Source organism: Perissodus microlepis, chromosome 9 (genome assembly GCF_051167445.1).
Source record: "Perissodus microlepis isolate ML-2025 ecotype Zambia chromosome 9, ASM5116744v1, whole genome shotgun sequence".
Taxonomy (NCBI): domain Eukaryota; kingdom Metazoa; phylum Chordata; class Actinopteri; order Cichliformes; family Cichlidae; genus Perissodus; species Perissodus microlepis.
The window spans coordinates 31203582-31216634 of record NC_140469.1 but is presented as its reverse complement, the minus strand read 5'-3'; the positions used below and the strand labels follow the sequence as shown (position 1 = coordinate 31216634).

The 13053-nt window shown below is 39.0% G+C and overlaps 1 pseudogene across 1 annotated transcript; it reads left to right on the top strand.

The window, feature by feature from the left end:
- Nucleotides 1-3137: 3137 nt before the first annotated feature.
- On the top strand, nt 3138-11379 carry LOC146380841 (uncharacterized; annotated as a pseudogene). The gene is made up of 4 exons (XR_014801335.1): nt 3138-3355; nt 5511-5605; nt 5934-6530; nt 9556-11379. The product of XR_014801335.1 is annotated as an uncharacterized LOC146380841 (transcript).
- Nucleotides 11380-13053: the final 1674 nt, after the last annotated feature.

The window sequence follows — 13053 nt, the reverse complement described above, 5'->3', positions numbered from 1 at the left end:
TTCAGATAATTATTTATTAAACGCTAGATATTTTAAATGAGAATAAGAAAGAAAAGTATGTCTTTGTGCCCCCTTTTCCCTGTTCATGCCCTATCGGCCCCCCTGGCTAAACTTTGCTAGATCCGCCCCTGCACAGTTACCAGCTGTCAGCTGCTTAGAAAAAGATCCTGGTGTAGAAAGTAATATTAAATAAATTCTAACAACAGATTTTCAAGCTTAAACGTGCTGCTGTTGTTCAGCTGCTGGTTTCCTCTTTCTGGCACGAAGTGGGCGATAAACAAGAGAGACGGACATGCGACAGAAAAGCCGATCAGCTGATCATTAATCAGTTTCACGATTGAAGTAGCAGCAGGAGAGGGAGGGAGAGAGAAGAGGCAGTTGCTCCATATATCCGTTGTTAAGCTTAATGCTGGAATGCTTTACAAACATTCAGAGATGAACTTACACACTTGCTTTACTTCAGGCTGAAATGCCGATTTGGTGGCTCCAAATGCTCAACCAGACCGCCGACAGGTCTCCCACGCCACAGCTGCTTTATCACGTGACGCATACAGCTCCGATGTGCTACGGTTATGAGCCGAGTTATGCCATGTCGCAAGTTTTGTGAGGTGCTTTTTAGATATTTAATGGATTGGATTACATTTTTTATTTCTCGCCGATATCCGATCCAGTAATTTAGGTCAGTATCGGACCGATACCGATATGTAATATCAGATCGGTCCATCTTTAGTTTTTGTATTATATGATTTATTTATTACATTTCATGTGGAGTGAAGAAATAAAAGTATATTTACGGTGGCCCCTAGAGACAAAACACGTACGAACTCCAAAACATACAAACCCCAAAGCACGTAAAAACTCCAAAACACGTAAAAACTCCAAAACACATAAAAACTCCATAGCACGTACAAACTCCGAAGCACGTACAAACTCCAAAACATGTAAAAACTCAGAAGCACATAAAAACTCAAAACACGTACAAAAGACAACAGAAGTGCTCCAGGATGCTAGGCGCAGTGTTGAGCTTTTGTTACCTACTATAATACCTACTACCAACGACCGGATTTGGTGTCTGGTAGTAACAGGTAAATGAACTTTTTTTTTTTAATTATTTGAATATATATGAGTGCTTGTATATAAATACACAAACAATACACATATGCTTTCAATTGTGTTATTTAAGGGATCTAGGTAGCTCTGTTTTGGAAGTTCAGTTAATGCTAGAAATGTGTTTTGGAGTTTTTTACGTGCTTTGGAGTTTCTGCGTGCTTTGTCGCAAGGGGCCACCGCATATATTTATATATAAACATATATAAATAAAACCACTTTTTTACATTAGTAATTCCTTTTGTGCATAATTTTATATTATTGTTAATAATTAATTAATTAAAGCAACAAAACAACCTGAAGAGCCGGTTCGGAGCTGGAAGAGCCAGTTCTTTTTAGTGACCCGAGCCGAAAGAGCCGGTTCTCTAAAAAGAGCCGGAAATCCCATCACTATCGTATGGGTCTGACCCTTTCACTCCTTTGATTTTTTTCCTCGTCCTTTTTTTTTGCCTTTTTGTCAAGTCTGTCTTTGTACGGACCTGCTGTGATTTTGTTACCACGGGTACCCACAAAGTCACACGAAAGTCACATGGTCTGTCAATCTCTATAGGATTCATTCGCTCGGTCAGCAGGTGGAAGTATCTTCGTACACTGGGGAGTAAACTGCCATTAAACCAACAGAAGAAGAAGAAAACCCCTGCACATGCGCGGTACGGATCGGGTAGACCCGATTTGTATGGTCTGACTTTGCACATGCGCAGTAAGGATCGGGGAGTCCTGATCTGTAACTATCTTTTTATTTTTCGTTTTTGTCTACATTATATTGAAATGTTTTATTATTGGAAACATTTTAAGAGATACTTATTATTCTTAACATCTTAACAGATACTCTGACCCGTAACTATCATAAAACGCTTCGACCGGAAGTAGACACCTTTCGCGCATGCGGGGTACCGATCGGGTTTCCGGTACGGATCGGGTAGTGACACGTATCATTCAAACAGGACCCTCATTTATAAACACAACTTCTCACCACACAAATACCTTATCTGGAAAAACAGAGATATTCTATTTAAAAATAAATCACTTTTCCTGGAAACTTGGGTCCAAAATGGGATCCTATTGGTGGCTCAGCTGGTTAACAAAGAGGGACAACTACTTACTTACAATGACTTTATTGCACTATATAATTTTCCAGTCAGTGTTCAGGAATTCTCAATGGTGCTTGGTGTCATACCCTCAGGTACTTTAATGTTATATAAAAACACTGACAGCTCAATATCTACCTCACTCAGTCACTCTACCTGATCCAGCTGAGTCACCAGTAGGAAAAATCTGCTTTTCACAGGAACTTGCTAACAGCAATAAGAGAATATGTAGTTTATTCCAAGAAGATATCTGGATGATCCCCCATAAATATTTGATTGTAAATAAGGTGAAGGAAGTTTCATTCAAAATTCTACATAAATGTGATTCAGCCAGTCACTACATGGTAAAATTTAAAAGAGACATAAATACTAATTGTACTTTCTGTGGGGATCATCCAGAAACTGTGACACATCTTTTTTGGTACTGTTCTTCTACACAGGAATTTAGCAGTTTTGTTATTGTCCATATTTTAAGGGAGTTTTCTTTATGATGGGAAAATGTTTTATTCTGTTTCTTTAAGTTCCCCAAGAAGAATGATAAATGTTTTTGCAATAAATTTGTTAATACTTTTAGCTAAATGTTTCATCCATAAATGTAAGTTTACTAATAAAACACCATATTTCTGTTTAAGGATGTGGAATTGTACATACAATCAATATCAGACTCCACCAACAAAAAGGCTCTCAAAACAATATATATATATATATATATGTGAATTTCTGAGTGTATTCATATAATTATTACTTTTTTCTCTTTACCCCTGGTTTTGTGTGTTCATGTTCTGTTCTTTTGTATACTTCATCTGTTCGTATGTTGTATACTCATTGTTTGTTAAGTTCTTTAAAAAAACAACAACAAAAAAACCCCGTATCATTCAAACATATTGAATGTCGCAATGTTGGCAAAGAGAGGAAGTGACGTAAGATTTGCGCATGCGGGGTAGCGATCGGGTTTCCGGTACGGATCGGGTAGCAACACAGACGTTCAAAGCTACTCGCTGGCGTAAAATACGGGATCCTGACTTATTAAACGGCGATTTTTACGTAATTTCTTCACCAGACGGGAAGTGTGAGGGGCTAATAGTTCCGATATTGGTTTCCATATCCTGGATTTCTCTAAAAATGATCCGAAGCCTCAGGGTTTGTGGGCTCATCTAAAGGTAAGCACCGAGCTAACGTTACTGTGAGTTCAGTTCATGTTGAGTTTAGCTCCTGAATGAGGTCTTCTGCTGCTCTCCTCGGTGTCTGTTCACAGTTTATTGTGAACACGTTGAGAGAAGAGTGAGAGAGTGTTTGGAGAAAAACACCAACTAATCATTAGCTCAGCATGCTGGGAGAAGTTGAGCGTTCGTTACCCCACCCACCTATCGCCCCGCGGTACAGAGTACTGGAGACACCCACGCATTCTGCCTGAGTTGCCTGAGCACTGCTCTCTCTCTCTCTCTCTCACACACACACACACACACACTGCTACGCTTATCCAAATATAGTCATTTATGAACTTGTTTTGAACGCTTTTAGATGACCATTAGAGGTGCGGCCACAAACTATAAAATGTAAAAATTGCTGTGTGCTGTGTTGCATTATCTGATCTCCCACTGCGCAGTGGTGATAATAAAGAAGCATTACAAGTGAACAGAGTTTTATTTTTACAGCTGAGTAACAAAGGACCGGAATGATCAAGTGAGGATCTCAACAGTTTGCTGGCAGAAAGTTAGAGCAGAAAAGTCTTTTCATTGTCCCTGCAGCTGTTTTTCTGCCTGCACCAAACCTCTACCGCCTCATTTGAAGTGATAACAGGAAATCAGAGCGATCTGCTGCAGTATCAGGGTCGCAATAGACTGTCCAGCTGCTGTGGATGAACACATGAGAGGAAGTGAACTCCTACAAAGTCTCATTTTAATGAGTCTGGCTGCTGTAAAGTCATGCACAGGAAGATGTTAACAAAACTAATGAAACAGAGATGAAAGTTCATATTTGAAAGCACAGAGAATAAAAATATATTGTGGTGGTTAATGTGCAGCTCTTGGTGATTTGGGAGAAGAAGAATGTTTTTAATCATGTTGTGGATTGAATGTTGGATTTTATTTAGTTTTGTGTACAGAAGACAGAAGTTTTTTCTACTTTTCATTGATCAGATTGATTTCTTTTGCTCACGTGAATATTTGAAGGTTTAATGCTTATTTTCACAGGTAGACCCGACTATAATTGTTCATTCTATGAAATGTTGATCATGGAGTGAACTCGGGTGTTTTGTTCAGTTTTATTTCTGTAGTTGAAGTTCTACAGAAGGTCCAGGCCCATGTTTTATAATGATGGGGGGTGCTAAGGTGTTGAAAGTCTTGGGTGGGGGAGTAACAGGTCATTGTTGGTAGAATCCACAGCAGGAGCTGTTCAGCTGTGAATTGTTGGTGCAGTGGGGTCTTTAGGTTTGTGGTTGGTTCACCGTCTGAGTGTTTTCCAGACAGAAGCAGAGTCATTCGCTGAAAACAGATTTTGGAGTTTAGACTGTGATGCTGTGCAGCTGTCATCACAGAAGCTGATGTTACAGGACGTCACAGCATCTCTATAATAATCCAAACTGTTGGTAACAATCCTGAAAACCTCCCAGTCGGTGCAGTCCAGACACACCTGCAGATTCTCCACAGCCTCATCAGTCCACTGCTTCAGTGTCTTCACAAAAGCTTTAGAGAGTTTTTGTTTGTGCCTGTTTGCAGGGATCAAGTGAACCATGACATGGTCTGAGAATCCTGGTGCAGTGTGAGATGATGATCCTCTTACTATCAGCTCACCTTCAGTTTCTTAGATGTTTTCTCCAGTTTGTGTACAAACTGCCATGAAGTTATGATGAAGCACCAAACTGCAGTTACTCAGTCAGCGGAGGTTCAGTAGTGCAGTTTCTCACCACTGTTGTTAACTGGAGGCTGACACACTGACTGAAGACATTTAGTCTGAGTAGATTTGAACTTTCCTTCTTCATTATTTCCATCTTGCTTTGACTGCAGCTGTAACAACACTGATTCCAGCAGGATTTGTAAAAAGCATTTTGACAGACACACAAAGCTGGACAGCTTTTGTTCTGAGGGTTTGGAGAGAGTCTGTCTGTGTGTGTGTCTGCATTCACTTTGTTCCTCTAACAGAAAATCAATGTGCAGATGTTGATTCCTGCAGTGACTGTTGTTCTTCAGCCTGTAGAAACCATCCTGCAGCTGCTGGAACAAATGAATCTTCTAAATGTTGCTTTCTCTGGTTTGTGTTTGCTCTGCTTCTTTTTGTCAGAGATCAAATACATATAAATATTCTTTTTTGTCCCAGCTGATCAGCAGGAGGAGAATCTGACGGAGGAACATTTTCAGCCATTTGGACTCAGCTCAGCCACTACAGAGGAAACAATGAGCTCAACACAGACGGTGAGGAAGAAATGTTGAACCTGTGGTCAAGTTACAAGAAAATACAAAGATCACATTTTATAAGGATACTGAAGTAAAATAAAGTCAGCTGCACTTGTAATTTTTCATACAATATATTTTTTCCCCAATGAGCAAAATATTTTCCTTATTGTTATTTTTATTACAGAGGGAGTTTCAATTCAATTCAATTTTATTTATATAGCGCCAAATCACAACAGCAGTCGCCTCAAGGTGCTTTATATTGTACAGTAGATCGTACATTAGTAAAAAAGTTGGTTACGCGACTGCGTTTCACTCACGGCCTCTGTTTGTATCTCTGTCACTGCAGGACCAACATGAAGCGAGACGTCAGCGCTCTCAGGAGGCCGACAAACCTCACAGAAGAAAGAGAGAGAAAAAATACAGCTGTGAAGAGTGTGGGAAGGATTTTACTCAGAACTCCAGCCTGAAATGTCATCGGCTCATCCACACTGGGGAGAGACCATTCACCTGTGACTTGTGTGGAAAGTCTTTTACTGACGCCGGAAGCTTGAAAACACACCAACTCATCCACAGTGGACTTAAACCATACAGCTGTGATCAGTGTGGCAAAGCTTTTGCTCGCAGTAGCTACTTAAAGAGTCATCAAGTTACTCACTCTGGAATTAAGGCGTACAGCTGCGACATTTGTGGAAAAACTTTCAGACATCAAGGGTATCGAAATATTCACCTACGCATCCACACCAGACATGACGTTTACTGCTGTGATCAGTGTGGGAAACTATTTGTAACAGACACACAGTTACGAGTTCACATGTTTACCCACAATGAGGAGAGACCTTATAAATGTGACAAGTGTGAGAAGACGTTTAAAGCTCCACATTACCTGAGAGTCCACCAACAGATCCACACCAATAAGAAACTGTACAAGTGCAGTTACTGTGAGGTATGTATTTATATTTTTATCTTGTTATTTTAGCCTGGCTGTTTGGAACAACTCTGCTTATTCAGTTGTGTTAGCATGTTAGCAATTCTCCTGCGTGTAAAGGCAGCGCTGGTTTCATTGCTCAGCTTAGTTCTCCACACTCTGGACTCTCTGCTCAGTCCAGTTGGTTTTCCCATTGCGCTGCACAGTCAGCAACTCGCCCAGTTCTCCATGTGTCTGTGATGTTTTGTCAACCTCAATTAGGGCTGGGCTATATCATACCGTTCACGGTAATACCGGTGTAATTTTGGGCAACGATAGGAAAATGAAATATCGCGATAGAATATGGGTAAAACGTGCATGCGCAGTGCCTTTGTTTACATATGCACATGGCGGCGACGCAGAATGAGAAGAGCGAAAGTGGATCGTTGAATGAAACAGATGAACCAGAACTGGTTTGTCAAAATGCTGCAACTTCAGTGGTGGAACTGGTTTAGCTTTCGTCTGTCAGATACACAACAAAGCACTATTTTTGGTAGAGCATGCTAGCGGGCCGTCGTTATTACCGTGTTGTTTGGAAAATACGGCACACTTAAAATCAATCCTTTGATTTTTCTGAAAATCGACAGAGCCCCTTATAATCCAATGGGCCTTATGTATGAATTCTGGTTGTGTGACCTTGAAACGATTTTATGTACACGGTGCTTGAAAATCTGTCAAATGTTTCAGTACGACTTTGCTAAGCTACGAAGCCGCACCGCTTGATGGATTGTCGGAGCATAACGGCTATCGTAGGCAGGAGCCTCATGGAGTGATACGGACTGTGCTTCAACATAATGTTACCGTATTGTGTGTGTAGAACCTCTTTAAGTTTTGTGGATATTATACATGGTTATGCTGAGGATAGTTTCCACTGGAAATGCCTTTTGGTTAAACTGTCAGCAAGGAATTTGCACTGTTAAATTTTTATATAACTTTAATGCACATAAAAAACAGCTGCTTGTTTAAGTGAAAATACATTGATGGGTTTTTTTGCACTAATAAAGTTGTGGAGTTGTAAAGTATTTTGTCTCGTGTCAATTATATCGTCAGTTATATCCTTATTGCAAATTTTCAAATGTATATCGTGATAAATATTTTTGGTCATATCGCCCTGCTCTAACCTCAATGTTCCATCCATGACCCGTTCAACCTGCAGTGATTACTCTTTGCAATCTAACTACAGTCCGCTAACTGCTATGCTAAAGAAAACAGATGGTGGAGGCTGCCCGTATACACTCCACACTATTCCTGCCTACCTTTAAGGTGCAGGAAGCTGCTACAGTAATCTCCTGCACAATAGTTATCACCACTCAGCCAACATTTCCACATGGAGGTATAGAAAGAGAAGAATTCAAAAGCAGAAGCAATTTTTTTTCCACAAAGTCTCAAGTTTTCAAACTGTTGCAACATCTATGGGCTCAAAATGTGGTCATAAATATTTTGTACTTGTAAATCAGTTTTGTACTTGTAAATCAGGATTTGAAAAAGAATTTGTGTGTGTGTAAAAAAGATTTGTATGTGTAAAAAAGATTTGTGTGTGTAAAAAAGATTTGTGCGTGTGTAAAAAAGATTTGTGTGTGGACTTAGCCAAAAAAAACCCTGCAAGTTACAAGTACGAATTTTGACCCTATTTTTCTTCCTTTCATCTGATTGGTGAATGTCATGTCAATCACAAATGTAACAATCCAATCAGAGAACAGATGGGTTTGGCTGTTGGAGGGGCGCTTTTTTTGAACTGCAGGTCTTTGAAGGGAATAAATGCCCTTTTACATGCCAACCCAGCGTTTTCCTTCATCACCAGGAAGGAAAACAGTCTGTGTTCGTCCGAGTTTGGTGATTTTTGTGTCACAGGTCTACGTGTTTAATATAGGGACTTCCACAGCCTTTTCAACAGCGCTGCGGACCGCAGGGGGGGGGGCAGTGTTTTGGAAATGACAGTCTTCATTACAAAGCTTTCTTCGTTATGAATTAGCATACATGTTTTTATTGAACATTTGAAGAACTAGAAAAAAAAAAAACAGAAACTCTTGTAGAGGACATAAAGTCAGAGATAGAAACGACAAGGAGCAGGTGCATCTAGTACAGGTAGAGCTGCTGCAAAAACCCACAGAGCCCAGCAGCCAGCAACAAATTCTGGATCCTTTGCTTTTAGTTAGCAGTTAGCATTAGCAGCACATTCTGCGTCTGATGTGAAAGGACTTTTATGCTGCGCACTGTGACTCACAGCAATGGTCCCGGGTCAGCCCTGACTTTGTGTTAAACTAATCCTAAAGTAATAATGGTATTTCTAACCACTGACATACCACAACTTTATCCTTTCAACAGCTGCTGAAAGTAAGGGGACCTAGCTGCTATCGGATATTTATATAGAGATTACCCTTCAAGGACCTGCAGTTCAAAAAAGCGCCCCTCCGACAGCCAAACCCATCTGTTCTCTGATTGGATTGTTTAATTTGTGATTGACATGACATTGACCAATCAGATGAAAGGAAGAAAAATAGGGTCAAAATTTGTACTTGTAACTTGCAGGGTTTTTTTTTTGGCTAAGTCCACACACAAATCTTCTTTACACATACAAATCTTTTTTATGCATGCACAAATCTTTTTTATGCATGCACAAATCTTTTTTGCACGCACAAATCTTTTTTGCACGCACAAATCTTTTTTGCACATACAAATCTTTTTTACACACGCACAAATTTTTTTTACACATACAAATTTTTTTTACACATACAAATCCTGATTTACAAGTACAAAACCGATTTACAAGTACAAAATATTTATGACCATATTTTGAGCCCATAAACATCTCCTTTACATCTGTATGTATATAGTGGAGCTGCTCTGTATCTCACTGTACAACTGTATAGTGACAATAAAGGCATTCTATTCTATGTATGTCTCTGAGCTTCTGTACTTGTATATCATTAAAATGGTGATTAAAAACAGGATATAAATGTTGAAGGAATTCCCTGACTTGCACTGTCTTTGTGTCTTTGTTTAGAAGCAGAGCGACACAGATGGATCCAGTTCTCAACCGTGTCGTCACTGTGGTGGTGGGAAAGCGTTTCATTGTGACCTTTGTGGAAAAACTTTCAGTAATCAAAAGAGCCTAAAGCTACATCAACGCAGACACACTGGAGACAAAATGAACTACTGCAAAGAATGTGGGAAAGGCTTCCCCATACCAAGTAAATTAAAAGAACATGAACTCTGTCACAGTGGGGTTAAAAAGCATGTCTGTGACCAGTGTGGGTCATCCTTCACCATTGCACGTGATCTTAAAATACATAAACGAGTCCACACAGGAGAGAAACCATACAAGTGCAGACACTGTGACAAAAGCTTCTCACGGTCAGGTCATCGTAATATTCATGAAAATACACACATTGAAGGGAACTTCAGCTGTGACCTGTGTGACAAAAGCTTCAAGAATCTCAGTTCATACTCTGAACACAAACGATCCCACGCTGTAAATAAACAGTTTCATTGTTACCAATGTGCAAAAACATTCACTTCATTATCTGCTCTGCGCAAACATCAGCGTGATCATGCAGGACAGTGATCACTGGATCACAATGAATCTGAAGAGACAGAGAGATCCTCTTCTTGGCCTTTTCTCCAAGCAGCCTGAATAAATTACTTTAATGTTTTTCTTCTTTTTTTCCCCCCTTTTCCCTCTCAAACTCATCTTACATCACAGCCACTGTGATCTTTAGTGGGCCGGTCCAGTGAAACTCCCCTTTCTGTCAGTGTAAAGAAATTACATATTTAACTGCTTTTATACACAACAAATGAGAAAAAAAAACCTGTCAGCATGATTGTTTGGACTTAAATTGTGATAAATAAATGCAAAATTGCAGAAAAGTGCTGACTGTACAGTTTTTGTTTTTAGAGAACAAGTGTCTATAGTTGAAAGTGAAAATAAACTTTTCTGTCCTTTAATTGTTTATTGCTTAATTATTGTTTTAAAGATTCTTGTTTTATTTACCCTTTGTCTCAATCTCCCTCACATGACCAGATTTACCTTGTTTCCTCTTTTACTTTCTCGCCCCTGATTGGCCCTGGAGCTTGTCCCTTAATTGCACTCACCTGGCATTATCCCAATTCAGGGTCTGCAGCCTTAAAGTACGCAGCCTTAACGGTCCACACGGGCCGCGTACTCAAAGACCGCTAAGGCCAGAAGTGCGAGGCTTGTGAAATGGGACGGTCTAGCCTCTGTTGCACTGCCCAGGTTGCCTAGCAACTGTGATACTAACAGCTGGAAACGTTTCATACAGCTTTGTTTGACAGAAATGAAGGAGAAAATCTTTTGTTTATTTGTACATTTGTTTCTACATGAGCTTTGATTTGATAAGTATCTGAGGCTGAGACTACAGGACTGTAAAACATGATTGTTGGGCTTCATTTCTGTACTGAACAGTCATTTAAGATTAGTTAGTAAATAACAATTAGCTCATGTTGTTCATGAGACTAAAGTCATCTCACTTTGGTAATGTAAATATAATATGGCCAATATTAAAGTTATCATTTCAATCATTATTAGTTATTACAGCAGTGAATGAACTGTGTTTCAAATACTGAGCTTCAGTAAAGATTCCAGCTGCATTTATTTATATTTCCTGTCACCTTAAATCTTCACTCAAAGACAAGTTTCTTTGACACTGTATATATAACTGTGTTATATATAAGAGACAAACATTGTTCTTTTGTAATGTTGGCATTACTAAATTTGTCTCAGTGCTGACTTTAAATATCCATAAAATCATCACATTCTCTGTAAGATTAAGGTCGACTAACAATTCAATAAAACGTTATTGATCCTGAAGGTTGACCCCGATATTGTAAAATTACTAATATTGTTATGTTCAGTACTTACTTTTAAAAGTTTACTCTTTGGTCCATTTTGGTTAGCAAGATTCTCCCAAACAGAGTTATGTCCCTCTGCAGCCACCTGTTTAAAACTTACACTTTTCTATATTGGCACAGATATTCTTATTTTCTGTTGATGTCTTATCCTTGCAAATGACAATGCCCAGATACTTCACCTCTTTTTTTGATCTGTATATTACTTATTGCCTGCAGGGGACACTCAGAGCTAGAATCTCACATTTATTAATATTCAGCTGTAGGCCAGAAGCTTTGGAGAAGTGGCTGATCACCTGTAAGGCTGAAGGAATCTGGTCCTCATTTTTTAAAAACAGGGTGGTATCATCTGCCAGCTGACTGATTATTATCTGTTCACCCATCACAGTTAACCCATCAATGTGACTTTTTAATCAAAATAGACAAGAGCTCAGCAACCATGATGAACAGAAGTGGTGAGCTACTACATCCCTGCCGTATCCCTCTATTAACCTCAAACCTTGAACATGTACCATGTTCTAGCAAAACAGAGCTGTTAATGTCATTATATAGCATCTCTATAACATTATAAATTCCTGTCCAAAACCAAAAGACTGCAGAGTTTTTAATTTGAACGTATGTTCAACTAAGTCAAATGCTTTGTAAAAATCAGGAAGTATCCTCTCTCTTGGATTATCAACCCTTGTTTCATGCTTGGCATCAGTTCTTTCTTCTCTATCGATTCCTTTAATGCATCAAATAATAAGGTTCTTAGGTCCTTCCAGAAGAATTGATAAAAATTAGTAGTGAGTCCATCTTTCCCTGGGACTTGTCTAATGCCATTTTCATGACCACTAAATCCAGTTCCTCAATTTTAAGCTCTGAATCACACAGATCTTTGAAAGGCTTGTCAATACATGGGATGAGATTATTAATCTTATTAAAGAAACTATCAGAATCAGCTGCTGAATATTCTCAGGAGTACAATTTGAAATAAAAAGTGAAGACTTCCTTTTCAATCTCTCTGAAATTCTGCATTCAGTCCCATTTATCAACAAGCTTGTGATCTGGTCAGCGGGAGAGAGGCAGGGCTCATCGGAGAGTTCAGTGAGGAGCAGTCCTGAATGCTGACATGACAATTAATGCCTTGCCATATCCCCACGCTGTATGACTGTCATGTTACAGACAGGGCAGCGAAAGTGCACCGGCATATCATTTTGTCTGTAAGAGAGAGAAAAAAAAGAAAAGTCAACAACATGTAATTTAAATGTAGTTGTACAGAATGCAATCAGTTTATCTAACAATCTGATTGTACATATTAATAAAAACAAACAACATATTGTACATATTAACAAAAATATCCAAGCCATCCTCAATAATGAAAGCAAATTGGTATAAATTATAAGAGCTGTCAAAAAATGTGGTGAACAGGAAAACATTTTTTATGAAAACACTTTTTGTCTCACTGATGGATGCACTGAACTGTACAATGTGAAAAGCAACTTGTAAGTCAACAAAGAGACTGCAGAAGTGCTGAAAAGAAGTGCATATTTATAACTTTAACTATGAGGTATATTTAATGCCAACATACCTTTGAAAGGCAAAGTGTCAGGTTTACATTATGTTTTCTATGCCTTATATGATTTTTGCAGTGATT